This window comes from Pan troglodytes, chromosome 9, assembly GCF_028858775.2.
Source record: "Pan troglodytes isolate AG18354 chromosome 9, NHGRI_mPanTro3-v2.0_pri, whole genome shotgun sequence".
Taxonomy (NCBI): Eukaryota; Metazoa; Chordata; class Mammalia; order Primates; family Hominidae; genus Pan; species Pan troglodytes.
In genome coordinates, this window is record NC_072407.2 from 101,390,629 (window position 1) to 101,417,055 (window position 26,427).

A 26,427-nucleotide genomic window follows, 5' to 3' on the forward strand; every position below is an offset into this window, starting at 1 on the left:
ATGTGATAATTTAATAACTTCATATCATTTGTGAGGGTCCAATCAGTGTAAATGGTACATCCACCACTTAAATAATTGTCTTTTCTGTATGCTAGAAACATTAAAAATTTTCTAAATTTAGTTTGTGGTAACTTTGCAAGCCTTAATACATTGAAAATGAGGGAACTGCATGCTTTAAATGGGTGAATATTATGGTGGTATGTGAAATATATCTCAATGAAGATTTAGAAAACAACAACTATTAATCCTATACTTGAGAATTCTATCAAAAATGAGAAATATTGAAAAGGTTATCTTTGGTGTTTAGAAGTTTCTCAAAATGGAATGGAACACTAGACTTCACTAATATTATTTAATATTAAGTAAATATTAATATTTAATATAGCTTATACATATATTAGTTATACTTGAAGAAACAGGTATACAACATTGCATGTACATATACCTGCAATCTATAAATATTTTTCAGGAGATTTCATAGCTCTTAGGAGATAAAACACACAAAATTATATAAATAACTAGTCATTATTCATGTTTTTGCAGTGACATGAACCATAAAGTTTTATGCATCCAGTGCATGTGTATTTATATATATTTATTCACTAGAATCCAATTGACCTTGTATTACAGCCCATATGCATTAAGATGCTTATCGATTTTAGAAGAGAGTTAATTTCTAAATGTTAGGAAAATGTTATTATACTATATGCATATGTTGAAATATCTGGTATGCTCATAATTTTTGTAAGCGCTTAACTCACTATTTAAAAAATGTTCTGAACAGATAGTGTTGCAATATAAAATACTAAACTTAGAACACATGATTTTAAATAGTAGATGACTGTACAATTATTAATTAGTATTACAAATTTGAGACACATTTATCTTCAAACCAATTTAATGCAAATTAGAGCAAATGATTACATGGCAGCATAATTATATCTAGCTTGTGACCTACCAAAGATAGGAAATGGCACACGAGATTAAAACTGGAGGTAAGAAATAGAAAATCTTGACCCAAACTAATATCTCTGTAGTTCAATTACATGCTACTAAACACTGGCTGTACCCTCTGCTTTCTTTAGTTGAAAACACCAGTGCTGTGTTCCCTCCAGTGATCTGTATTCAAGTACTTGAGAATTTCTAATCAGTACTAGTGATTCTCACTCTGGGGGTGAGCCACATTTTCACATTTTCTTTGGTGATTGCATAAGAATGCCTATGGTTGATATTTAAAGTTCTAAAAAGTTAACAGGGTGTCAGTACTTATGTTGAGGACATCACCTCATTCCCACCTTCATAATTTCTTCTTTGAAGATTATATTAATCCTTTAGTAACACCATAGTGTCTAATAAGCAACATGTTTGTGGAGGCCTAAAAAATGGTTTGAATAATCTCCTCAGCATGGCCTTCATCTGGGGGTGGTCCTTCAGAAGTTTCCTCCATGTTAATGTCTGTCTCAACACCAAGTCCTTTGTCTTCATGTACCTTGTTGTTGGGAAGTCACGACACCTAAAATGATTTCAAGCTAAGTGACAGTTTTTCTTGATCTGGGAGAATAAATGAAGAGAGCAAAGCTAAGCCTGAGAAATTTGTGAAATATATTATGTTTGTCTTTGAAGTGCCCTAACGTTCTTCACACGGGACCTCTCTCATTGTTCCTGCCTGGTAATCTAATGCCCCCACCAAACTCTATAAATGGACTGATCTTTCCAAACCTACTTTACCTTAAACAGTCTCATATTACAGAGTTACTTCTCATCTCCTATAGATCCTTCCATCAAAGAAATATATATTTCCTTAGTACACTTTGTGTAAGGAAAATAATCTGATTAAAATCATTCACATATAAATCAATTTGTCTTAGTACTCCATTTGATGGGACAAAGAAGTTGACATTTCTTTAAGTGAATGAATCAGGTCTAATACCAAACTCCTTGCAAAAATGTTCTCCCTCCTCTCTATTCTGGACAGAATCTAAGAGTTATTCTGGTAATAATTCAAATTTTCAAGGTATTGTTTACAAATCTGGATGCAGTTAACTCACAATAAAATTTTTAAACTCACACTCACTACCTTGGGTTTGAAAATGGCTCAACCACCATCATCACAGAAATGCTTTGAAATACGTTTCAGTGTTGTGCTTTTAGATGGTAAATTCCTTGATGTCCAGTGAGATTAAACAAATTGTTTGCCGCAATTCTTACTGTGAAACAATCAATAACTTCACTCTTGAAGTATGGTCATCTCCATTGTGAGGTTCACAAGGCCTTTGCCCACAGAAAGAATTGAGAAATCAATTTTGACTCCCTAGAGTTGTGACTTTGTTTCTACTTGACTAAATAAATAAGTAGATCAAGTGGAAAAGAAAGAGGATGTCATGCTCAGCAAAGGTTACTAATAGATATATCTGTTAGCCCACAGATCTGGGGTAATGATATTTTAGGTATTACTTGACTTTCCCATGCCTATCCAGTAACCCTTAAGAATACCCTCTTTACAGAACAATGTCAAAGTGGTTGATTTAGAAGAAATTTCCAACCATAAGCATTCCAGAATGAGGGAAGTACATCACTCTAGGAGCAAGCAAACTGTGTTACCCTCAGACAAAAGCAAAATAAAACACAGCAATTAGAACACTGCCTTAATAAGGGCTTTGTCTCTCTGAATGAATTATGAGATAAAAAAGAATACATGAATAAATCACTCAGTAAAGTGTAAAGTGTCATGGGAAAAATAGGTACTCTATTCCTAGTATATTCTAACAGAAGAGATGCTTGTTAACATCTGTTTGAGTTTCACAAACAGCAAAAGCTGGCAATCTGTAAAGTTTTAATTAAATAAAGCAAAAAGAATTTGTCACTTGGTAAAGTTTCTGGGAAATTGATGCTTAAAATGTATCAAAATAAGGAATGAAATTTCTAGGTCAATTTTTTCTTTGATGTGATATATTAAAAATGTCCTACCTTTAGGCTTTTTATATACAGTCTTTCAGATAACTGGAAAAAAACAATTTTTCTCTGTAAAATAAATGGGCAATTTAACAATCCACAGCAATGTTAGTGCTAGTCAGAATTGCCATTTTAGCATTTATATAATAAGAATAAAAGTGTGCAGCTCTGTTTTTTGTTTGAGAGTTTTATCTTGGCCGGGTGTGGTGGCTCACACCTGTAATCCCAACACTTTGGGAGGCTGAGGCAGGTGGATCACCTGAGGTCAGGAGTTCGGGACCAGCCTGACGAACAAGGTGAAACCCCATTTCTACTAAAAATACAAAAATTAGCCGGGCATGTTGGGAGGCACCTGTAGTCCCAGCTACTCGGGAGGCTGAGACAGGAGAATTGCTTGAACCCAGGAGGTGGAGGTTGCAGTGAGCCGAGATCTCGTCTCTGCACTCTAGCCTGGGCGACAGAGTGAAACTCCGCCTCAAAAAAAAAAGAAAAAAAAAAGAATAGTTTTATCTTGAAAGATGTCTAGAAGAACTATGAGAAAGATACATTGAAAAACTAAAATTTCATACAATTTCTTAAAATGTTGAAATTTTATCCTAAGCTACCAAATTTTTCAGGAAACTATGTAACTTAAGTAATATAGTGGAGAGCTGTACTTTAGGACTTTAAGATAAGCAAAATGATATTAAGCTTTGTAACACAGTAGAAGAACTGGATCCAAGTGTCAGATAATTGGTTTAAAATCCAAGGTGTGACATTCATTATCTCTGGACATTGGGGAATTTACTTATCAAATAGGAGCTTCATTTTTCTCATTTGTAGAATAATACTTATCTTTTAGGGATATTGTGCATTCACACAAAAAAATGAGATGGTGGACAAAAAAAGATGTAATTATATAAGGCGTATAAACTTAAGGTAAATAAAAGGTAAATATGAGATATGTAAATGAGGTAAAGAAAATAAAATACCTACCGTAGTGCCCAATAACTTCAATTAGCTCACACTATAGATATTTCCAATATAGATTATATATTGTTTCAGAGTTTGAATTGTTAGTATGAATTTCTCTAACTTTTAGATATAAATTAAACAAAAACCCTTAATCTCTTTTTTAACTAAAAAAATTCAGGAGGCTGAGGCAGGAGAATGGCGAGAACCCGGGAGGCGGAGCTTGCAGTGAGCCAAGATCGCGCCACTGCACTCCAGCCTGGGCGACAGAGCAAGACTCCGTCTCAAAAATAATAATAATAATAATAATAATAATAATTTATTGTGATAATATACACATAACATAAAATTAACCATGTTAATCATTTTTAAGTATTCTGTTCAATAGTGCTAAGTACAACATATTAAACTTCTAAAAGTATTAAGAAGTCATAAACTCTCATTTCTGATTGTTGTAAATTTATTTGTATGAAGGCAAAACATCTTCCTGAGAACAACTTCAGTTTCCCTTTCTCCACTGGTGTGACCTATCATTCCTACATTCTATTAGCATTCAAATTAGAAGTGAAAATGAGATAATAAGTATACAGATTCGTTTTGATCCCTAATGAAATATGAAAAGAATTAACATGAATTGTTGTATGGTCTTTCCCTGAGTCTTAGAATAGTATTTAAATATTTTCCTAGTGCCTCATATGGCATACAAGAAAATCAAGGCTAATGTTCAGTGATCACTGTAACAAATAATTATCCAGCACTAGAACTAAGGATTAATTCGTTCAAGTTAAATATTCTTTCTAAAACTTCAAGTTGTCTCACAGTATTTTTTTTTTCTTTTCATGGTGCTTTTCTTTCTATTCGTTGGTAACAATGAGATGACTTTCTAGTGTTTTTGTTCTTGTTGTGTTTTGTTTTGTTTTTAGTAAGACAAGATGACACTTGTTATTTAGTTCACCTGGTGAACAGTCTAAAGAAATCTATTCAAAAAATGCATATTTTCTCCTGAAAACATTCAGCTTTATCTAACTATAATATCTTGGATAATTATATTATACTTCTGTCGTTTATCACAGATTCATCTGCCTATACTGAAATTAATGTAACAGTCTTCTGTTTGTTGAATCAGAGCTCTAATATCATGATTCAATCTGTGAGCTGCTCCCCATTTGAATCAATAAAAGGCTGAGAGGTCTTGACAAGCTATATTTTTTCTGATATTGATCTTGATGACCAAGCTGGTGCCCTTGAGTCTAACCATTGATTTTAAAAGGGAGGCCTGTCAAGTTGGAGGCCAATTTTTTGCTATTAAACAGATCGGGTCTTGTAATTAAAGAAAATGTCAGGCTGTCATATTTTACAAGAGGGCCATGGGAATATTTTCACGCAGTTTTCAAGCAAATTAGAAAGTATGCAGACCTGCTGGAGCCAAACACATACACCCAAACCAGCATAGGCTTACACAGAAACTAAATCAATGTTTAAATAGTATGTGATTCATTGGCTTTCTGTTTTCCCAAGACTCAATGATTTAAGGAATAATTTATGATTCCTGGCTCTAATAACATGCACTGCTGCATCAACTTAAAATGCATCAAACTCTTCTGAAAGAAAGTAACATTCAAATGAAAAGCTAATTTACTGTCAGGATAATGGAGAACATCCAATCCAGTCTCTGCAGCTTTTGCTTCCTGTTTCTTTCTAGTACTACTGGAAACCATAACTTCTTACTCCTCTTTTTATGATACATTTCCTTTATTCTTCCATCAGTTCAAGAAATATTTACAGAAAAGCAACAAGTAAAGAGCTGTTGAAAGATCACATTAGTGTAGAAGAAACAGACCAGTAAGCAAAACAACATTATATTTGTTGTAATATAGGTATAGTACAAGTGCCTTCAAAAGCTAAGAAGTGAAGGGCTAACTTTGCTATGGATATAGTACCATATTGAGCAGAGCTTGGGACTACTGTATGAGAAATTGAGAGCCTGAAATTTTTATATTGGAATGTGATAAGGACTCACGTAAGTTTGAGAATTGACTTCTGAGGCTAGGGATACTATAAAATTGAACATAAAATATAGAACTTTCAGAACTGGAAAAGAAAATATTAAAATACCAAGAGAAAACATACCAAGAACACAAATTAATAATTCTCCCAAAAGGAAATATGAATTACTATAAGCTTTCAGGAAAATATTCAACCATTATTTCTCCAAATATTGATTTTGTCCAATAAATATTGTCCTAACATTGTTTCAATAATGTCCCAGTCAATATCTCTTTTATTATTCTGTAATTTCTGTTACACTTATGTTAGTACTTCTGCCCATGTGACATGATCTAACTTATGCTCTGTTCCTCTCATTCTTATTTTTTCCTCCCAGCTTCAGTTTGCATATTTTTATTGACTTGTCTTCAAATTTATTGATATCATCTTTGACTGTGTTGAATCTGCTTTTAAGCCCATCCAGTGACTTACTAATTCCTAATACTGTATTTTATTCCTTATACAAAATATACATTTGATTTTGTATATATTGTATTCTCTGTAAAAATATTTCATCATCTACATATTTTCTATAGTTTTTCTGTTTCTTTAATATGCTAGTCATAGTTATTTTGAAATTATTTTCTGCTAACTACAACATCAGGAGTTTTTATAGGCCTGCATGTTAGTAATCTTATCACTTTTTATTAATATCAGTCACTTTTTCTTTTTAAATATCTAGAGTGTTGGGTGGTTTTGTTTTTGCTATTTCTTTCTTTTTTTTTTTTTGTATTCTGGAGATTACAAGTGATACTTATAAACTATTGAAATTCTGAATCATGGATCCTTCCTTAAAAAAATGTTGCACTTTGTTCTGGTAGGCACCTTGATGCTGAAGAGTCCTACTATTAGCTTTGTTAAGATAGTCCTGTATTAGTTTGGAAAGCACAGCGTATCCGCTAAAATCTTTCCATTCTGGATGAACCAGAAAAACGATTTCCCTCCCAACAACAAAAGACTCTTGATTCTTCACTTGCTTTCTGCCTCCCAGCAGCTGCTGCCTTGAGAACTTCCATAGTCTTTCTCTGTGCTTTTGCAGTCCAGAAATTGTCCAAGGATCTAAGAAATATTTTCAACAAATAGATGGGATGCTTATCCACATTCCGTCTTTGATAGCAGCTCCAACTTCCACTTATCAATACCACTATTCCATGTTTGCTATCTAAATACCTACAGTGAAGCCCAGAATAATATCCCAAGACTCATTTTATGCATCTCAACTCCAAAATTCCCTACAATGGTTGCCCAATGACAGCCGTCAGTTGTTTTATATGATAATATTAATCAAACAATTGTTTTATTAAGATTTTTTTTAAAAATTTAACTATTAATATACATTAATCTCAAAGTTATTGTACTGCGTGAAAGGCAAACAAAAGAGATTATAGAATATAGCTCGATTGTATAAAATGATGGAAAATAAAAAGGAGTCCATAGTGCAGAACACAGATCAGCAGCTAAAATTTTCATTTATATTATATGACTTTATATGGTGATAACTTTGGAGGGAAAGATTCCAAAGACATATGAGGACACTTTTTACAGTGTTGACTGAGATGATTGTTTCATGGTGTACAGGTATAATTAAATGCAAAATTATACAATTCAAATATGTGCAATTTAGTGTATGCCAATTTTGCCTCAAAAGTTGTGAATACGCACGCATAAGTATCTGCACATATTTATATCTACAGAAAGACACATACAATGCTGATTAATAATTTATAAGGAAATACTTAATATAGTAATTTTAAAGAAATTTGGAAATATGCATCAAATAGTGAAAATTTTTCAACTTCTATGAAATCCAACTCCAAGGAAATGTTATGAACTATAAACAAATATGTTTTCAGAAAGACATTTATAATAGTATTATTTAAAATCTTGAAAAACTTGATGCGTGATAAATTATCAATAAAACACTCTTAAATATTGACATAGTCACATAGTGAATTATGGTTTAATTATTATGTTGGTAAAATGTTTATAATACAATTTACCTTTTTGCCCTTCTTTACCCTTTTATTTGTTTTTAGGCACATTATTACATTGAAACACATCTATATACACATTTCAATGAGTTTTGAAAAATAAATACGCCTATTAGCCACTATCCCAATCAAAACATAGAATATTTCTGTCAATTGAGAAGTACTTTTGTGATACTTTTATTCAATACACACTATAAACATGTAGCCATTTCCTGATTTATAGCAACAATGATGGGTTTGGCATGTTTCTTAAATTAATATAAATGAAATAATAGACTATATACTATTAAGAATTGCCTATTTATATGAAAATATCACAATTCATATTTGGTGACTCTCTGTTGGTTGAATTATGGCAAATATTTTTCTGTGTCTATTAAGATGAGCATATACCTTTTTCCTCCTTTATTATCTTACTGTAATGAATTAGGTTGATTATTTATTATTTTTTTTTTGAGACGGAGTCTCGCTTTGTCACCCGTGCTGGAATGCGGTGGTGCTATCTTGGCTCACTGCAACCTCTGCCTCCCAAGTTCAAGCAATTCTCCTGCCTCAGCCTGAGCAGCTGGGACTACAGGTGCACGATACCACGCCCGGATAATTTTTGTATTTTTAGTAGAGACTGGGTTTCACCATATTGGCCAGGCTGGTGTCGATCTCCTGACCTTGTGATCCGCCCGCCTTGGCCTCTGAAAGTGCTGAGATTACAGGCATGAGCCACCGCACCCAGCCTGATTAGTTTTTAAGTAGGAACACCATCTGGTATTCTTTCCCACTGGGTCATGATGTATTTTTACCTACATTATCTGATTTGATTTGCTAAATTTCTGTCAAATACTTTAATGTCCATATATAAGGGGTTATTGTTCTATAATTTGCTTTTTTTTAAGAATACCATTGTCATATTTGGGCTTCAAAGTTGTGTTGACCTTATCAAATGAGTTGAGGAGTGACAATTTAGGACAATTTCCAGAGATTTCATTTTTGTTTAATATTTTTCACCAGTTGTGGTTCTTTCACTAGGGAAGGGGTTCTGAAACCTCATCACAATGCTCTCCTAAAATTTGTCCCTAGAGTCAACGAGTGCTCCAGTGTTATTAAACCAAATGCTCTTACTTCGATCTTTGCCAAAGGTATAAATAATACTTAATGTCAAATTTATTTTCAAGTGGTTCTTGAAATAAGCCTTTTTAAAAAGTCGAACTCTTTAAATCAATAGTGTTAGTATTTTAAGAAAATTGTATCTTTTATTTTATGCTAGTGTGTTGTAGTATTAAAACTGACCATATTATTAATTGTGTATATAATGTTCTAGCACCTATAGCTGTTTGTTGTCAAAGCCCCAGAGGATGATTAAGAAATATTTTCTTTTAGTTGTTTCTCTTTCCCTAAAAATTACTTTTAGGCCTGTTTACTATCTACAGGTATAACTTGCCAAATTCTTTGCAGACTTTTATACCTCCTAAGCTACTACCTCTGAAGAAATCACCTTGGTTGGCTGTTTTGTTGACTGCTACTGCTGGTTAGCCAGGAGATAAATTTCAAGTGGCCACAAATTCATTCTTTGATTGTGACTGGGTTGCATCACGTGATATGAAATATCAGAAATGTAGTACAGAAAATGTGTTCTGATAAAACATGAATATATATTTTGCATCAATCCAACAACAAAACAAAGCAAAACAAAAAATAAATTAAATAATACATAAACAATTTTATCCATATCATTTGCCTCCTCAAATATTGCAGTAGAGTGGCAGTGTTTGAGAGGGAAAAACATATAATATGAAACACCCGGGTTAAAGACAACATATGTTCCTCTAAAAAATTATCTTGTCACTTACTTGCCTTTTGAATAGAGGCAAATTATATATCCTGTATGAGCCTTCGATTCTTTATGTGTTAAAAAAATAATGCTGACTTCTTTATGGGATTGTTGTAAATATTCAATAATAGTGTTTTACACAATGCATGACCTGCAAGAAATACAATTTTTTCTCCGAATGGTAGTTAATAGTTTCTGCTATAATATCCTTCCTTTTCATTCAGCAGAATGCATTCTAATATAGTCAGACAGTTAAGAAAATTGGTTCTATTCAGTCTCTCTATGCCAAATTGTACAGTATTGACAAATTATGTAGCCTTTCTATATCTCTGTTCTGCATAGGATTGCTGTAAGACAATTCAGATAGTGTGTGTGAAATGCTTAGAACATTCTACAACATTTTAGTAAGTATTCAATAAATATTAGCCATTGTTATTATATTCCAAAAAATCCTACATCACAAATGAGAAGAAAAAAGGATTTAAGAGAAATTAAGTGATTTTTTTTCCCCAGGAGCCTCAGCAAATAAATAGCCTAAACAATTGGAAGCCTAGGGATGTAATTGCTGGTCTTCTATTAAAAAGTGAAGGAGACAAGATTTTAATGAAGGTACTCATTCTATTCATAGGCTTGACAAAAATAGTGGTTTTAGTAGAACAAGCTAATAAGTAAGAGATAAAAGTAGAAAACCCAGAGCTACCTGGAATTACACTACACTCAATCGTATATAGACAGATTAGCCTTCCTCTCAGGTGACATCTCACGCAATCCAAGATTTGAAGTTTTTTTTTTTTTTCTATCACTGCTATTTTCTCTAGGATAATATATTCAATGAATAGAAATCAAATAGAAATCAAATCGGCTTTAACAGTTACGATGTAAGATTACTCCAGTAAAATAACTTCACAGATGTACGTCATGATTCAGGAGTAAAAACAAATTATCTTGAAATATGTAAATCATTGTGACCCATTTTCAGCTTGAATTATTTGTGCTTTCACACAGATTTTCACTTCTTTTGCTTATAAAGGTAGTGTTATTAATACATTTTTATTTGAATTTTTAATTTTAAGAACAAATGCCCATCCACTAACTTATTCTAGACTTAAGGCTTTTTTTACAGACAGCTGAAAATTTGCTAAGAACATACTAACATTGAAACAGCAGGGAAATTCTCACATAGGGAAAGAGAGGAGAAAATTATTTACTTATGGTTTATGGGGATCCTATCTGCTCCAGTGAATTTAATTTACCACAGGAAAGATGCTCTGTATACGAAATAAAATATACTTCTTTATCTCAAAGTGTACATTTCAAGGAATATTTTGTCTCCTTTACAAGAAGGATTAATTCACTTGAAATTAATATTTAGTAATGTTTTATTTCATGATTAAAATTCTATTTAACAAACTCCACTTAGACTGTGTCTATAATAATCAAAACAACTGAACAGCAAATATTTATTCTAATGATTTGTAGCTGCAATAGTATATATTATGCTTGAAAAAATTTGCCATCAGTTTATATTGCTTTATCCTTAGTCGTATCGTAGACTTTCTTGACCCAATAAGGAATTTACTGATAAACGACATTCTAGGACGAGCATATCCTAGACTACAAATGAAGGAGAATGGTGAAGACTAGCTGCCTCTAAGGTATCTGGGACATAAGTCAGAAAGTTCAAACCTGAGATTTAAACTCAGATTAGCCCAAAGGGGGTTGGTAAAAAAGGTGACATGTGAAGCTGTTTAGACGTGTATAAACAAATTTCAATATCCCAATAGTCAACAAATATTAATTAATATAATAATGACAGTTTTGAGGGTATATATAGCTTCTTGGTGGCATAACATAATATATAAAAAATTATGCCATGTAAATTTGCTGAACAATAATTAATTCATTGCTAGCCCAAGTAGGATGTGTATACCGGTGTGTTATAAAATATTTTAAGGAACTGAAATACTTTAGCTATCCATATCTCACAACTATACAGATGCAGTTTGATAGAAAAAGTATGTTCTATTAGTCTACTACATGAAGCATTCTGAAGTGCCATTTCATTTATTCTATGGGTGTGCTTATGCTGTACCATGTACACTTGGACATAGAGCATCTCATTCCAAATAACTACTTTCACTTGTTCAGTAGTGACTATGTAAAGGCTAGTTTTATTTTCATCATTAAATAGTGAGAGATTTTACTGTCTAGACAAAGGGAAGAGAAAATGCATCTTTCTCTGGAGCAGGTGAAACCACCGGATTGAAAGGAAAAATGCAAGCAGTTGATTGTCACACAGCCAGAGGAATGGGTTAATAAAATAACTCCTATCCCTACTACTGCTATTAAGTAACAGTGAGTGAGAGAATAGGGTAGGGAAAGGAGAAAGTGAGAGGGGAATAAGGAAAGGAAGAGAGGGGAGGAGAAAGAAGAAGAGGATGGGGAGGAGGTGCACATGTGTAATTAAAATATCCATAACACTTTAAGATGGTTGCTCTAGTAGGATGTGAAAAAGATATAGTGGGAAGACAAAGAAGAAAGTAGCTTCAGAGAAGAGAATATTTGTCGTATATAATAAACAGTGGGATATTGTAAAAATTGCATATTCTTATTCAGTATGTCTGTGGGTGGGGGGACGGGGTGTTGACATTCTGTGTTTTTAACTAACAAGCTCCTAGGTAATGCTGATGTTGCTGTTCTGCAGACCAAACTTTAAGTAGCAATGTAATTAAGGGTAGAGAAGATGTTGATATTTATTCTAGGCAGAGTGATGAATACCCTCTAGTAGTCATGGAAGAATAAAAGCATTTGGTCTGGCTAGTAGTTCACTGAGCATAAATAGTTCACTGAACATAAGTAGTTCACTGAACTATCAGATAATGATTTAGAAAAAAAAATTATTACAAATGACCTCAGGCTAAACATTCTGAACATTATTTTGTGGGCAAAGGGAAGCCTACAAATGCTTCTGTTCCTAAGTGTGCCACTGTAGGCTTGTTGGTAAGGAAACCATAAACATGTTATAGTTTAAAGGGCAAGATGGAATTAGAGAAAGAGGAAGAGGAAGAACTGTTAGCAGACCTCAGCCATTGCCAGAGTGAGGAAAGCACCAGGTTGAACTTTGGAGATGGAAAAGAAAATTCCAGATTTGGCACCTACTTCTGAGTCATCAACAGAACATAGTCAATTATTAGATGGAAATAGTTGGGATAAAAAAATAAGTAATTGACAAGGAACATTACTTTATATTTTGTGTTGTTTTATTTCGCTGTAGCCAAGAATGCATAGGAAAAAATAGATAATATTAAAAAGGTAAAAATTATGGGATGGTATGAAAGCATATAGAAAGTCTATATGGGTATATTGAATAGACAAAGTTTTAGAATGTAAATTGCGGAATGGGCCATGGATATTGAAAATTAGAAGGTGACAGGGATTGCACAGGGATTGAATATATATTGCAAGCCACTGATTTTTTTTCATAGAGTATTTCTTTTAATTAGAAAGCCACTGGTAACCTTAGCAAGAGTTGAATGATAGAAAGAAGAGACAATAGAATGACACAAATTATAGAGTCGATAGAATGACGCAAATTATAGAGAAGTAAATGGATTTGTGTGCCTCATGGGTATATGTGTATGCAAATATGGAAAGTGGCTGTGGGAAGTAATGCCCCTGGTAGTTGTTCTTTAATTTGGATGATAAAGGTGGCATACTTTTTTGTTTCTAGAGGAACCATTCCTGTTTTCTGATTATGAACGGGGGTAGCAGATGTCCTTGGAAAGAATGTCCACTAGATTTGCTCCAAGGCCAAGGGCATCATCCTGTAGATTCTGATAAAATAGTTAGTTAATTATCGTATCCAAGATGAAAGCTGACAACTACAAATCATAAGGCAATTGATGATGCCAGGAAGTTTGTCAACATTCAAATCCCTCGAGTCCCATCCCTCGAAAAAGGCATCTTCTTCCTACTCCTTAGCAGTGATAGCGTTGTACCAATATCAAATCACAGATTTTTAGAGGGAAATGGGTATAATAAAATTGCCTATACATTTTTATAATAAATTCTAGAATTTCTTAAAATCTGAGAAATCATTTCAATGACAATTTTTTTCTACAGTATATCTAGGTAATTATCGCTAAGACTCATAGAGTGATGAAAATAAACATTTAGGTGTTGTATATCTCTCATATGTTTTAATAAGTTTTCAGGTGTATTTTATTTTCAGTAGAAGACCCTTCGGTGGAGGATTGGGGAACAAATTTTAATTCAAGCCATTTTCTCCCAGGGCACACATGCTAATGTATTACAGAAAGCTGAACCATAATATTCTAAGCACTTCAGTTAGTCTTCACTTTTGAACTGAGTCAAAAAAAAAAAAAAGAAAGAAAGAAAAAGACCCTTTCATTTCATTGAAGTGAAGCAAATCTCTCTGCTTTAATTAAGAGCAATCGGAGGCAATAGTGATAACAGAAGTCCAGCTCCAAGCCGTGTATAACGAAATGATCGCGGGCTCTGGCTGCCAGCCAGGCTGCCAGGCTGTTTTTCATGGGTGTTACTCTACTGACAGTACCTTCCTGACATTTGTACCTCGACACCAGAAGTGCTAACAGCTGCGGTGCCAGTGGTAGAAAAGCAAGGAAGACCTTTTTCAGCTTTAGTTGCTCTCAGATTCTCAGCACCCTAAGAGAATAAAGTCTGTTAAAACTGACTTCATTTGGCTATGTCCTTTGCGAAGATTTTTGTGTTGGTGTCTGAAAAGCAGTTTTATTCCATGACATTGGGCTTAGGGGAGATGAGTTTTTCAAGACAGAAGACACATGTGGTAAATGCGTGACAAATGGCAGTAACAAAGTTGGGCTGGGAGTTCATGGTTTTATGAAATGAAATATTTCAACAACCAATTCCGTGCTCTGTTACTTGCTGCAGACAGCCCTTTTGACCCTACACTGAGGAAGCCAAAAAGGACTATAGGAGAAAATTTCTAGTTATCTTGAAGTTGGATGGTATTCTTAACTAATAGTGACAGATGTAGCAATATGACTTCTAGTGCTTGCTGCTAATGGCAGAGCTTCAAGCCATCAGGAAATGAGAAAGGTCAGAAGACAAGTGCACATATGTGAGAAACGAGTTCAGACGATAAAGGGTGAGATGTGGTTTTTGGAAAAGCTCATTTTGGGAACTTTTCCAGTCTGTCTTGGTGGTTTCAAGGTGATTCTTGGCACAAAAGCATATCCCTAACATTTTGACATACTCTAGAGAATCAAGGTCCTGAAAAGAATATAACACTGCTTAAATATCAAGGAGCCACGATGCACTGATAACTTGTTTCGTACGTTTAATCTTCTTTATGATTTTAGCCTTGCTACTGCTTTGATCTTAAAAATAGGAAAAATTTTTAGCAAAACGTAATTAATTTTCTAAAATTTAAAGGATATTTAAGAGCCCTTCTACAATAATTAACTTACTGTAAAAAAAAAGAAAACTTCTATAAATAGTTCAATTGCTAATGCTTTATAGCAGATGAGTTTTTTACAAGAGTTTGTATTTTTAATTTTATAACAACTGGGTTGTCTCCACATGCACTTTTCTGTCACCTCCATATTTCAGACAAATCTGGGCAGATTCTGGGTGGTGTGGTCCTAGACTGAAAACTCTGTTTCAAAATCCAAGTATAAAACTTTGTCTTTAATGACATTTCAAACGTTTCATATACACAATGAAAAGATTTTTAAACAGCATAAAAACCCATAAATGTAAGAGAAATATCTTCTTACATGTACATTGTAAGTATTCTTATTGAGAGAAATAAGTGTTCTATTGATAACTTTAAGTAAATAAAGCCAAAAGGACAGAAGAAAGTCTATAATTAAGCACAATTCAATCATTGTGGCCATTTAATTCTGTTGTTTTCATGTATAATCTGAAGTCCAGAGAAGTTAAGGAAAGCATGTGATTTTATGCAGCTAATTAATGATTAGAATTCAGTATGCCAACTCCCAATCCTGGGATTCTTTCTAGAACAACATCCCTGGACATGCTCAGAAAGCAAAAATGTCAGAATATTTTTCTTTCAGCACTAATGCTATGATTCATGTCAAAACAAAAACTTCAGCTGAAGAAATAAAGATAAATTGATTTAATGTGATGGCATCACATCGTAGTAATTTCAAAAACTTTTGAGAATTATTTTTTTTTTTGTAATTAACTCTCCAATCGGCAATGGCAGAGAGGAGCATCATCCAAAACGTCTACAGGGAAGTCTGCATATTTTTTTCATTTCATTGCTAATGAGCCATTTTCACCTGGCTCCTGCTCCCACTACTCCCCCATGAAGAACCAGCTGTCAGTTTCCACAGCTGAGCAGGTTTGGTACCAGACAGGTGGCAGCAGGGTGGGGAAGAAATTGTGTCAGTGGGATGTAGTTAATCTGGAATTACGGTGATCCACCTGGTATCATTAAACATTGACTCCATATCATGATTTGTTCACTGCAAGACAATCAACACTTAAATTAAAAGTTAAAGTTTTAAATATCCTTGAAAAGACAAATATGAAGGTTTGGTATTAATTGAAAATCTCCAGTCTTATACACATTAGATCAATTAAGTCCATTTAGAGATGACAGAATTTTATATCCTGTTTATAGAAAAGGTGAATTGGACTGTGCTATTCCAGATTCTAACATTCACTCACTCTGTAAGCTTTTTATGCTATAGGCTCTGTGGGGGAAAAAGCAAAGCAAAACAAAAAACTATCTTGACATCAGTAGCACTGGGTTGAAGCTTAAATGGGTTAATATATTCGGAAGGGTTTTGTAAACTGATACTTAATATGGGTGTAAGTATGGAGTCTACTGTTATCATTGGTATTTACTTCATGATTATTTTTAACTCTCACAATAACCTAGAAAACGTCCTTAATGTGTCAAATGATATGGCCAACCACATGACTCAACTGATCTCCCTGGTCACAATGATAGTCGCCCATTGGTGTTTGATTCAGTTCGTATTTTTCTTCAGGTGGAAGTCACCTCCCCACAAAAGCCTTCTCTGAATGCTCAGTAATGGGCTGGATGCCCTTCCTGTGATTCTATAGCACCCGAGCTGACCCCTATTAGAGAACTTACCACACAACATTGGAATTGGCTATTCACCAGTTTCATTCTCCCACTGGACCATAATGTTTATGCTCAGAGACCTTATGTTGTTCACTTTTGAATTTCCAGTAACTGGTGTTGTGTATATCACATAATGGAGACTCAATAAAAATTATATACATTATTGACGTCAATTAGTTTCATGTATACAAAGTACAAAGCACAGTATGTAAATTTTTTAAATTTATATAAATTTAAAAACCATATCTAGACATTTATTTGATTTGCAATTTGAACCACCATTCTGGCTTCATCATGAAGAAAACTTTGAAGTAGGCCGACAGTGAAATGCAGGGAGACCAATTCAATGGTGAATGCAGAAAAGATGCTCATTCAAACAAGAGTGGGAGTGGAAATGGAGAAGAAACAGACCTGAGATATATACAGAGGTCAAATAAACATGATTTGATAAATAAATTCATGGGTGAGGAAGAATGAGATGTCAGAAATGGCTTTAGCGTGCCTGTAATCCCAGCATTATGGGAGGCAGAGGCTGGTGGATCACTTGACGTCAGGAGTTCGAGACCAGCCTGGCCAACATAGTGAAACACCGTCTCTACTGAAAATACAAAAATTAGCCAGCCATGGTGGCAGGCACCTGTAGTCCCAGCTACCCATGGTGAGGCTGAGGTGGGAGAATCGCTTGAACCCAGAGGCAGAGTTTGCAGTGAGCTGACATTACACCACTGCACTCTAGCCTGGGCAACAGAGCAAGACTCCTTCTCAAATAAACAAATAAATAAATGGCTTTAGGATATATGGTTTATACAGCTAGGAAGATGATGAAAGTATTGACTGGGATTGAGAACACTGGAAGATGAGATGATTATTGTTACCATTGCTGTTGGAAGGGACAATGAAAGGAAGCAGGCATAGTTCCTAGTGTCAGTTTTACACATGTAATTTTCTTGTGACTTTGAGGAATCCAAGGGAAAAAAGAGACATAACTTTGGAAGTTTTTTGTGTATAGGTGGCATATTGAAGCCATGGATTGCCTAGGAAGTGTTTAGGAATTAAAGAAAGCCAGAATCAAACACTGGGGAATTCAACACTTAAGAACCTTCTAAGGCACAGAAAAAGAAAAGTGAAATATTGAGAATGAAAGGTATATAACAATGGGAAAGGAAAAAGTATGATGTATAAAAAGGAGGGGAGTAAGTACAGATATCTTTTTTTATTCAATATAGTTGTACTGTTTAAGAATAAAATAGGGCAAATGTTGAAGGGTGATGTAAGATCAAGACAGTGTGGTGGCTAATTGTATGTGTCAACTTGCCTGGGCCATGGGCTCCCCAGACATTGGGTCAAACATTGTTTTGGGTGTGTCTGTGAGAGTGTTTCTTGATGAGGTGAAAATTTCAGTCAGTTAACCGTGTAAAGTAGATGGCTCTCCCTAGTGAGAGTGGGCCCCATCCAATCAGTTCAAGTCCTGAATAGAACAGAAGGGTGACCCACCTGTGAGTAAGAGGGAATGTCTTCTGCCTGCCAGCTTTTGATCTGAGACATTGCTTGTTTTTTTGTTTTTTTTTTCTTCCTTCAGACTTTGAAACATCAGCTTTTGCTGTGTTTTGATGCTGCCAGCCTTTGGACTGGAACTACGTTTTTGGCTCTCCTAAACCTTCAGCTTGCCAATTGCACATCTTGGGACTTGTCAGCTCCCATAATCACATAAACTAATTCCGATTGCATACACACACACACACACACGTGTGCACATACAACACACAGACAGACATACACACACATATATCCTACTGGTTCTGTTTCTCTGGAGAACACTGACTAATACAGAAAGGAGATTTTATATACATATATTTATATATAATATATATATAACATATATAACATATATAATATATATAACATATATATTATATATAACATATATATTCAGATAGAGAGGACTTAAATGTATTCAATACTGTTTTTAACATTTTAATGTATTTAAATACTGTTAAAAATAATCCCATTCATTAGGCTTCTGGGTAATGTGGTATGTAATTAAACCAGTGTATCCTGTGATCATATGTCCACTGATGTACCTCCTTTGATAATAAGTATGGCCATCAGTTCTATGTAATGTTATCCAAGTTCTGTGTCAGTGGATCAAAGACTTGGTTACTTCTTGGAGAGTGCTGCTAGCTGAAGAGATGTGGGCAAGAAAGGGAAACCCACACCTAAGATATGCTTTGATTCTACTCAAAAGCTATTCCTTCCACCTTGATTGATTGATTGAGTAGAATCAATAATATCATATTGGTGAAGGGTAGTGGGTGATCTCAGTGTAGCGCTCAGTTGCTGGAAGGTTGAGATTTCTACAGAGGTAGTAGGTAGATCAGCTTTTGTTGAACGAGGATTCATGTTTTGGGCACCATGCATAACCTCCATCTCTGCCAACGTGGCCACATTGTTAATGTGTCAGTGTGCTTATACTACAATGTGCTCATACTACAATGGCTGATGAAAGAGACTGGTTTTAGTTTGCCAAGCCATTCTGTGCACTGGTTTGTTTAGTGCCTCTTGCTTACTAAATTGTAGAGTGTCCATAAACTTGTATGTCTATTCCCCAGATCTCCTTGTCCCCAGTTGTATTAGTTTTCTAGGGCTTCCATAAAACAGAATACCGCAGACTGGTTGGCTTAAATGACAGAAAATTTTCTCTTAATTCTGGAGGCTAGAAGTTCAATATGAAGGTTGCGCCAGGCTTGGTCTCTTGTGAGGCCTTTCCCCCAGCTTGCAGTCGGCGGCCTTACTCCTGTCTTCACTTGATCACCACACTGCTTGCACATGTTTCTGGTGTCTACTTGTGTACCCAAATTTCCTCTTCTTATAAGAGCACCAATGATGTATCACTTAGTGTTGGGCAATACATTTAATAAGGTAATTTGTAGCAAGTTTCAGAAGTAGAAAGAACACAAAAAATTATCAGGAAAACTTTTTTAAAAATCTCATATCTAAACCAGGATTTTAACATGAATAGAAGCTCTTCAGGTGGACAGGGGTGGGAAGCGGTCATTTGAAGCATAGGGAACAGTGCTGAATACCGTCTTGAAGTTACTATGTTGTTGATAAAAATTAATTATCAATTTAAGGTTTAATTACAAGGTTTTATTTCATGTTAAGTTTAAATATTTGTTTTTCTGGTCAATAACACATTAAGAATAGAAAATTACAGGCAGAGTCTATTCAAGACAGCCACTCTAGGATAAGGGACAAATTTTTGTATCCCAGCCTAATAAAAGAGAGAAATGAGATAAACTCTAAAAAGAAGATACCGATACTGATGATGATTTGAAATAGAGGGAGTTATGATTGTAAAAAAGAAAATAAGAATATCAGGTGATTACATGGCTTTTACAATTTTAGGCTATTTTTCCATCTGTAAAGTAAAATTCATGTTAGATTAAAAAATCACAGCAAAACTATACAAGATAAATGTATGTTGACCTATGGTGTGTGAAGCAAGGTTGTGAAATAATAAGACAACTTACCTTCTTTTTCAGTAAGTCGCCTACGATTATTTATTTAGATTTGGTCTAGCTTTCAAAGAAATGGAGAGAAAAATATAGGTTGGCAAAGGTCATTCTTTTTCATAAAGTGTAACTTGAGGAATAACAACTAACATATGTAAAACTTTCAGTTTAGGAATAATTTTCTCATCTATTATTTCTTAAGATTTTTATTATAATTCCTTGAGCAGACATAGGATCTGACATCATTACCCCCAGAAATGCTAAATAAGTGTTTAAGATCTAAGCATAAGTATATGGTAGAAACTTAAAGAAGTCTGACTCTGACTGCAAATGAAGTAGTCTCGTCATCACAACATACTCTCTTAAAGACAAGCATGAGTTTATTCCAGAGACAAAATGGAAAAGTTTTGCTTCTAAGAAGCAAACTTGAGGAAGGAATTGGAAAATGACAACCGTCACCACAACAATACAGTTCATTATAATTTTTTTCTTTTGCTATGTTAGTTCATAATGAAATGTGAAAATAATTAGTGATACTTCTTATTTGCTCAATATGTGCTAGACATGTTGGTAAGCTTTTTATGTGTATTATCTCATTTAATGTTCTCAGTATTTCCATATAGTAGGGAAAAAATGATGCACTGTATAATTGCTAAGAAGTAATGGCAGTAAAAAGAACACAAAATTCTGACTTCCAAAAACATTCATCTTAATGACAATCCAAGATGAAAAAAACATAACTTGTCAAATCCTAAAATAAAGATGTGCTGTTTGCTTAAGTAACTATCATTCCGCCTAAGTTTGTAAACCTCAACAAAATTCCTGCCTTTTTTAGTTTTTAATTTTGTGCAAGAAGGCATAAAGCAGAAATGTAAAATTGTTACAATATTAAGAAAAGAATGAAGGGAGAAGAAAAAAGGAAGAGGGACAAAAGCGAGGAAAAGAGGGAGGGAGGAAGAAACAGAGGAAGAGACAGAGGGAGCAAGCAAGGAAGACAAAAAGGAATCTATAGTTCCTTCTGTTCACAATTTGTATACTACAATAATATCTATAATTTTGACTTGATATCAGAAATGCAAGCTGAGATTAAAGGAAATCTTAGGTCGACATATTTAAAATTGCTGATATTTCACTACTTTTGTTTAACAAAAATGTCAATTTCCTGAAGTTCCAAATAATATAAATAGAAGTCATAAAGGTCAATACCCTTTGGTAGTGACAACTACAAGCAACTGAAATACTTTTTATCAATCTGATCATGAAATATGTACCTTAGGTTGTCCTGGACTCTTGGTAGTATTTTAACATGGAATCTTACTTGATGGCCTTCAATCACTCTGAGGTTATCAATCTAAAGTTCTAAAACTTATATTCCTTACCTTGATTATGTCAATAAACATAAATGCTCTGTAAATATTCTGGAAATATTATTAAAGAGAAAAACAGTAAAATATTTGTCCTCACTAAATTTTTAGTTTGATATGAGGATGGCAAGTTCATGAAGATAGTGTAAAATTGCTGAAAACAATAAGAAATATGTTATTAGATTCTTATTTGAAATATATGTATGGGTAGCTATGCTAGGTTTTCAATGCTAATACATCAATAAATCTATCAAAGATTAAATTTAATGGAAATATAAATTTCAGTGTATAGAGAATTTCATTAAACAATGAACTTCATTAGAAATAAAGAGAGTAGAGGTGGCCCCATTCATGCCTATCCTTAATGGAGCTCCTAACACAACTCACGGTTACTGCAAGCTCCACCTCCCGGGTTCACACCATTCTCCTGCCTCAGCCTCCCAAGTAGCTGGGACTACAGGCGCCCTCCACCACGCCCAGCTACTTTTTTGTATTTTTAGTAGAGACGGGGTTTCACTGTGTTAGCCAGGATGGTCTCGATCTCCTGACCTCGTGATCTGCCTGCCTCGGCCTCCCAAAGTGCTTGGATTACAGGTGTGAGCCACTGCACCCAGCTGTAAATTCTTAAATAAAATAAATAATAAATTTAACATTGCATATGCAAGGAATAGCATAGAATTTTCATATTATTATCTTATAAAAATTAAGAAAAGCTGGGAATGCTGGTATAAGTTAGTGTGTTAAATATTCTAAGCTATTGTAGCCCATGTAAGCTTAGAGTGACGTTATGTTATATTATTAAATATAAATTATAAAGGAAAAAATACATCTGAAAAAGCAACTACATAACTATACCTAATTAGAAGCGGTATTTGTTTATATGGGTAAAAAGCATAGTGATTGTATGTATAACTAAATAGAACATTGATATAAAATATTTAATAAGATGCATGGGTTTTGGTCAAGCAAAGTTGAAAAAAAGGATCATTTTTATCACAATAGTATATATTATTTCTTAACAGGTGTCTTTAAAGGATTGCCATTTAATGCCATTCAAGATCTACTAAGCATCATTTTTGCATGACTACTGCAAAAGGATTACTTTACAGATACCAGTTCCTTTGTCAAGAGCATACTTTGGACCCTGTTTTCAGAAAGCAGGTATGGTTCATCTTTATTAAACTGCCTATAAAATTGAAAGAAATGTTGAAAAAAATATAAGATTCATGCATATCCTTAATGGAGCTCCTAATACAACTGCTGAATATGCTAAAGCTTAATATGTTATTTTCTCAAATTAAGTGATTTGTCTTTGAATTGAAAACACCTTGTGTCAGTAACATAAATGCTCTATAAATATTCTGCAAATATTATTAAAAGTGAAACACAGTAAAATATTTGTTCTCACTAATTTTTTAGTTTGATATGAGGATGGCAAGTAACTGAATGTGGTATAAAATGGCTGAAAACAGTAAGAAAAACAGTACTCAGATATAGCCTCCTGTTCCATGATATCTTTCTCAACCGACATATAATGTGCTAGTGGATGGCTTTTGTGCTTTTTGTATGTGCTCGAATTTTAAGACAATGCTTAAAGTTAAATAAGCAGGAAGTCATGGGTGGACAGAGGTAGTGTCATCCCCACCAGGGAATGGGGATCTTCTGAAGGCAGACGACTTTTATGCAGTTTGCACAACAGCTCCGCATTCTTACATATTTACGTAACCAACAGAAATTACTAAAGAGTGATTCACTTATTTTGAGTGAAACTGGGCATTGTGTAATAATAATCCTTTAAAATGAATACTCTAAAATACTTTGAAATACATCATTAGACATTTATTATTTACGACTAAGTGGCACCAGTAGACGATCTTGAATTAAATCCATTGTGTGCTATGTAACTACAATACTTCTGATGTACTTTTAAAATAATCAACCAAGAAGGTCAATACACTATGAATATAGAATGATTATCTTTATTTTCTGCTTATTTATAAAATGTTGACAATAGTGTACCCAATTTCAAGGCTGTCACATGTTTATCCTTTAACTTGTTAGGTTAATCCAGGTTAATTGATTCAAAATAGGAGAGGAGTTTCCTCATCCTACTCTATGCTTTCAGTACCTTCAAGCTTGAAAATTAGCATTAAAGAAGAGAAGTTACTAAATGTGGATGTGAGAGCAGTTCTTTTGGAAGATGTAGGAGTCTGAAGTTTTACCACGATATTTGATTTTACTTTCTACTAGCCACACTCAAATTCTAGCAGCTCGTTGCAGAAAATGTTACTTTCCATGTGTCTTTTATTCATTTCATTAAATCATGCTAGTCTGTCATTTTGATTGCAGGCCCTAACTGTACCAGGTATCTCTAAATTAATCTTGTGAAGAAAAGCAACCACATAAAAGAAAAAAATTTAAAGACAAAGTATAAAGAAGGGAAGGGGAAGTATCTAACAGTGAAACCTCAAATCATGGGAAAAAATTGAGTTCCATATAAATTAATCCATTGCTATATTCTAACATTGGACAGATTGTAAGCCAAATTTTGCCGTCAAAGTTCTATTTGTTACAATAAGAATGATTTAAGAATAGGTTACATACACAAAATAATAATAATAATCTGTATTCTGTCTATAAACATAAACATCTTGGAAGCTGTTATTTCCTATATATAAAGCATTTTGTTCTTAACTCATAATCATGGACGCACCTTAACAAATCGAACTCTATTTTTTTTTACTTCTGAGATATCTGTGACTACTAGAGATAAATTAAATCTAAGCACCGTAATTGAATTTAGTAATGTTAGAAACAAGTTGTTTATGATGCTTGTGACATTCAAAGAAAGACAACCGAACCACTGAACACAGCACAGCAGCTGTATGTAAGAGGGTTTCAGATCTAATGCTCGCTTCCAGATGGATGATGGATAAGCAATTTGAATTTATGCTAGACACATCAGCAGATGGAAATAGAATAGAGTAAATGTCTTGGACACCTGTGAACTGGTGCATTCTATCAATTACCAACCAAATTGTATTAAATTCATGTAATTCAACAGAAGTCTAATTAATTTGTTAGAAGAGGCTCTTTGTCAATCTATTAATAAATTCAGATTTCAAGTTGAGGATGTAGAGTGTATTTAACTGTACAGAGAACCTGTGGAATCAGGTTTGGCAGAGCAAAGTGCACTCTTATTATGCCATTTTTGTTGTTGCTCCTTCCAACTAATTGAAAAGCATATTGGTAGAATAGGAAGCAATTGAAGCAAATGAGACAAACTGAGCACTCCAAAAAGACATAAGTGAATTAGAATTGATGATTCTGACAAGAGTGGATTCACAGTGTCATTTTAAATAAAACGCCATTTCATTCATATACTTGCACCTAATCTGTCACTGTAACAACTGAAAACATTCAGCGGCAAAACTGACAGTTTCATCTTGACACAACCAACTCAATTCCTGCCATAATAAGAGGCAATATATATTAAAAGCGGTCCTGAGTTCAGCCTTTGAGAATGAAATGTTTCACTCAATAACTTATACAACTCATCCAGGAGACACTGGCTCAGCTCCAAGAGGAAGAGCTTTATTTCATTAGAGAAGAGTCTGAATGGCTCTAGGTTTATAGATTTTTTTAGCATTGCCAGGATTCTCATCAATTCATGAAAGGAAACCTCTAAGTATCAATGTCTGCATCTCTTAGAGAGTATTACAGTTGATAAGAACAGAGTAGAATGTGCTCTGAATTTCAAAAATAGGAAATCTAATTTTCATCTCTAAAGCTCTTGACAATTACACAGAAATTTGAAGAGAAAAAATTTCTCATATCGGTTGCTACATAAGTATTGTGTAAATTAACAGTGCTACTACTTGCTGAAATGTTTACAGTGTGGCCAGAATTGTCAAAATAATGAAGGAAGGTGGACGGAGACAGTTTTGAATGAATACTCGAAAGAATTTCTTAGCAATTAGAGTGTCCACAGTAATCTTTCAAGGGTCATGTGTCCAGATGAATGAAAAGTGTAATTTCTTATCATCAGGAAGGGAGATGGAACGGTTCCACACAAAATTGTTATTCAACAACAAAATCCTGATTAATTTTGAGGTGGTTCTTATAGACATCTGTGTTTTACTACTTGAAAAAATTGGTTATCTATTTTAACTACACATATAGTTTTTTGTGTTTTAGAAAATATTGTTTTGAAGTATTTTATAGGAAAATTTGTTATATGAAATGTAAAAATGCCTAGTAAGTTTGGACATGGTAGTTCACAACTGTAATCCCAGCCCTTTGGAAGGCCGAGATGGGTGGATCACCTGAGGTCGGGAGTTTGAGACCAGCTTGACCAACATGGAGAAACCCCGTCTCTACTAAAAATACAAAATTAGCCAGGCATGATGGTGCATGTGTGTAATCCCAGCTACTCAGAAGGCTGAGGCAGGAGAATTGCTTGAACCCAGGAGGCGGAGGTTGCAGTGAGCCAAGATCACACCATTGCACTCCAGCCTGGGCAACAAGAACAAAACTCCATCTCAAAAAAAGAAAAAAAACAGGAAAAAGAAAAAAAAGCCTAGTAAGGTGAAACAAAATAGAATGGCTTAAGTAAATATATGTATAAGTTGGTGTGAAACATTGTAATCTGAGGTTGCATGAA

The 26,427-nt window shown here is 34.1% G+C and overlaps 1 protein-coding gene across 1 annotated transcript in view; it reads left to right on the forward strand.

The window, feature by feature from the left end:
• CNTN5 (contactin 5) overlaps window positions 1-26,427 on the forward strand; it is a 1,335,093-nt gene that overhangs the window by 287,977 nt on the left and 1,020,689 nt on the right. Inside the window, exon 2 of the mRNA XM_024347391.2 lies at window positions 22,787-22,925. The gene's annotated coding sequence lies outside the window, so the exon portion shown is untranslated. The remainder of the gene's footprint in view (window positions 1-22,786; window positions 22,926-26,427) is intronic.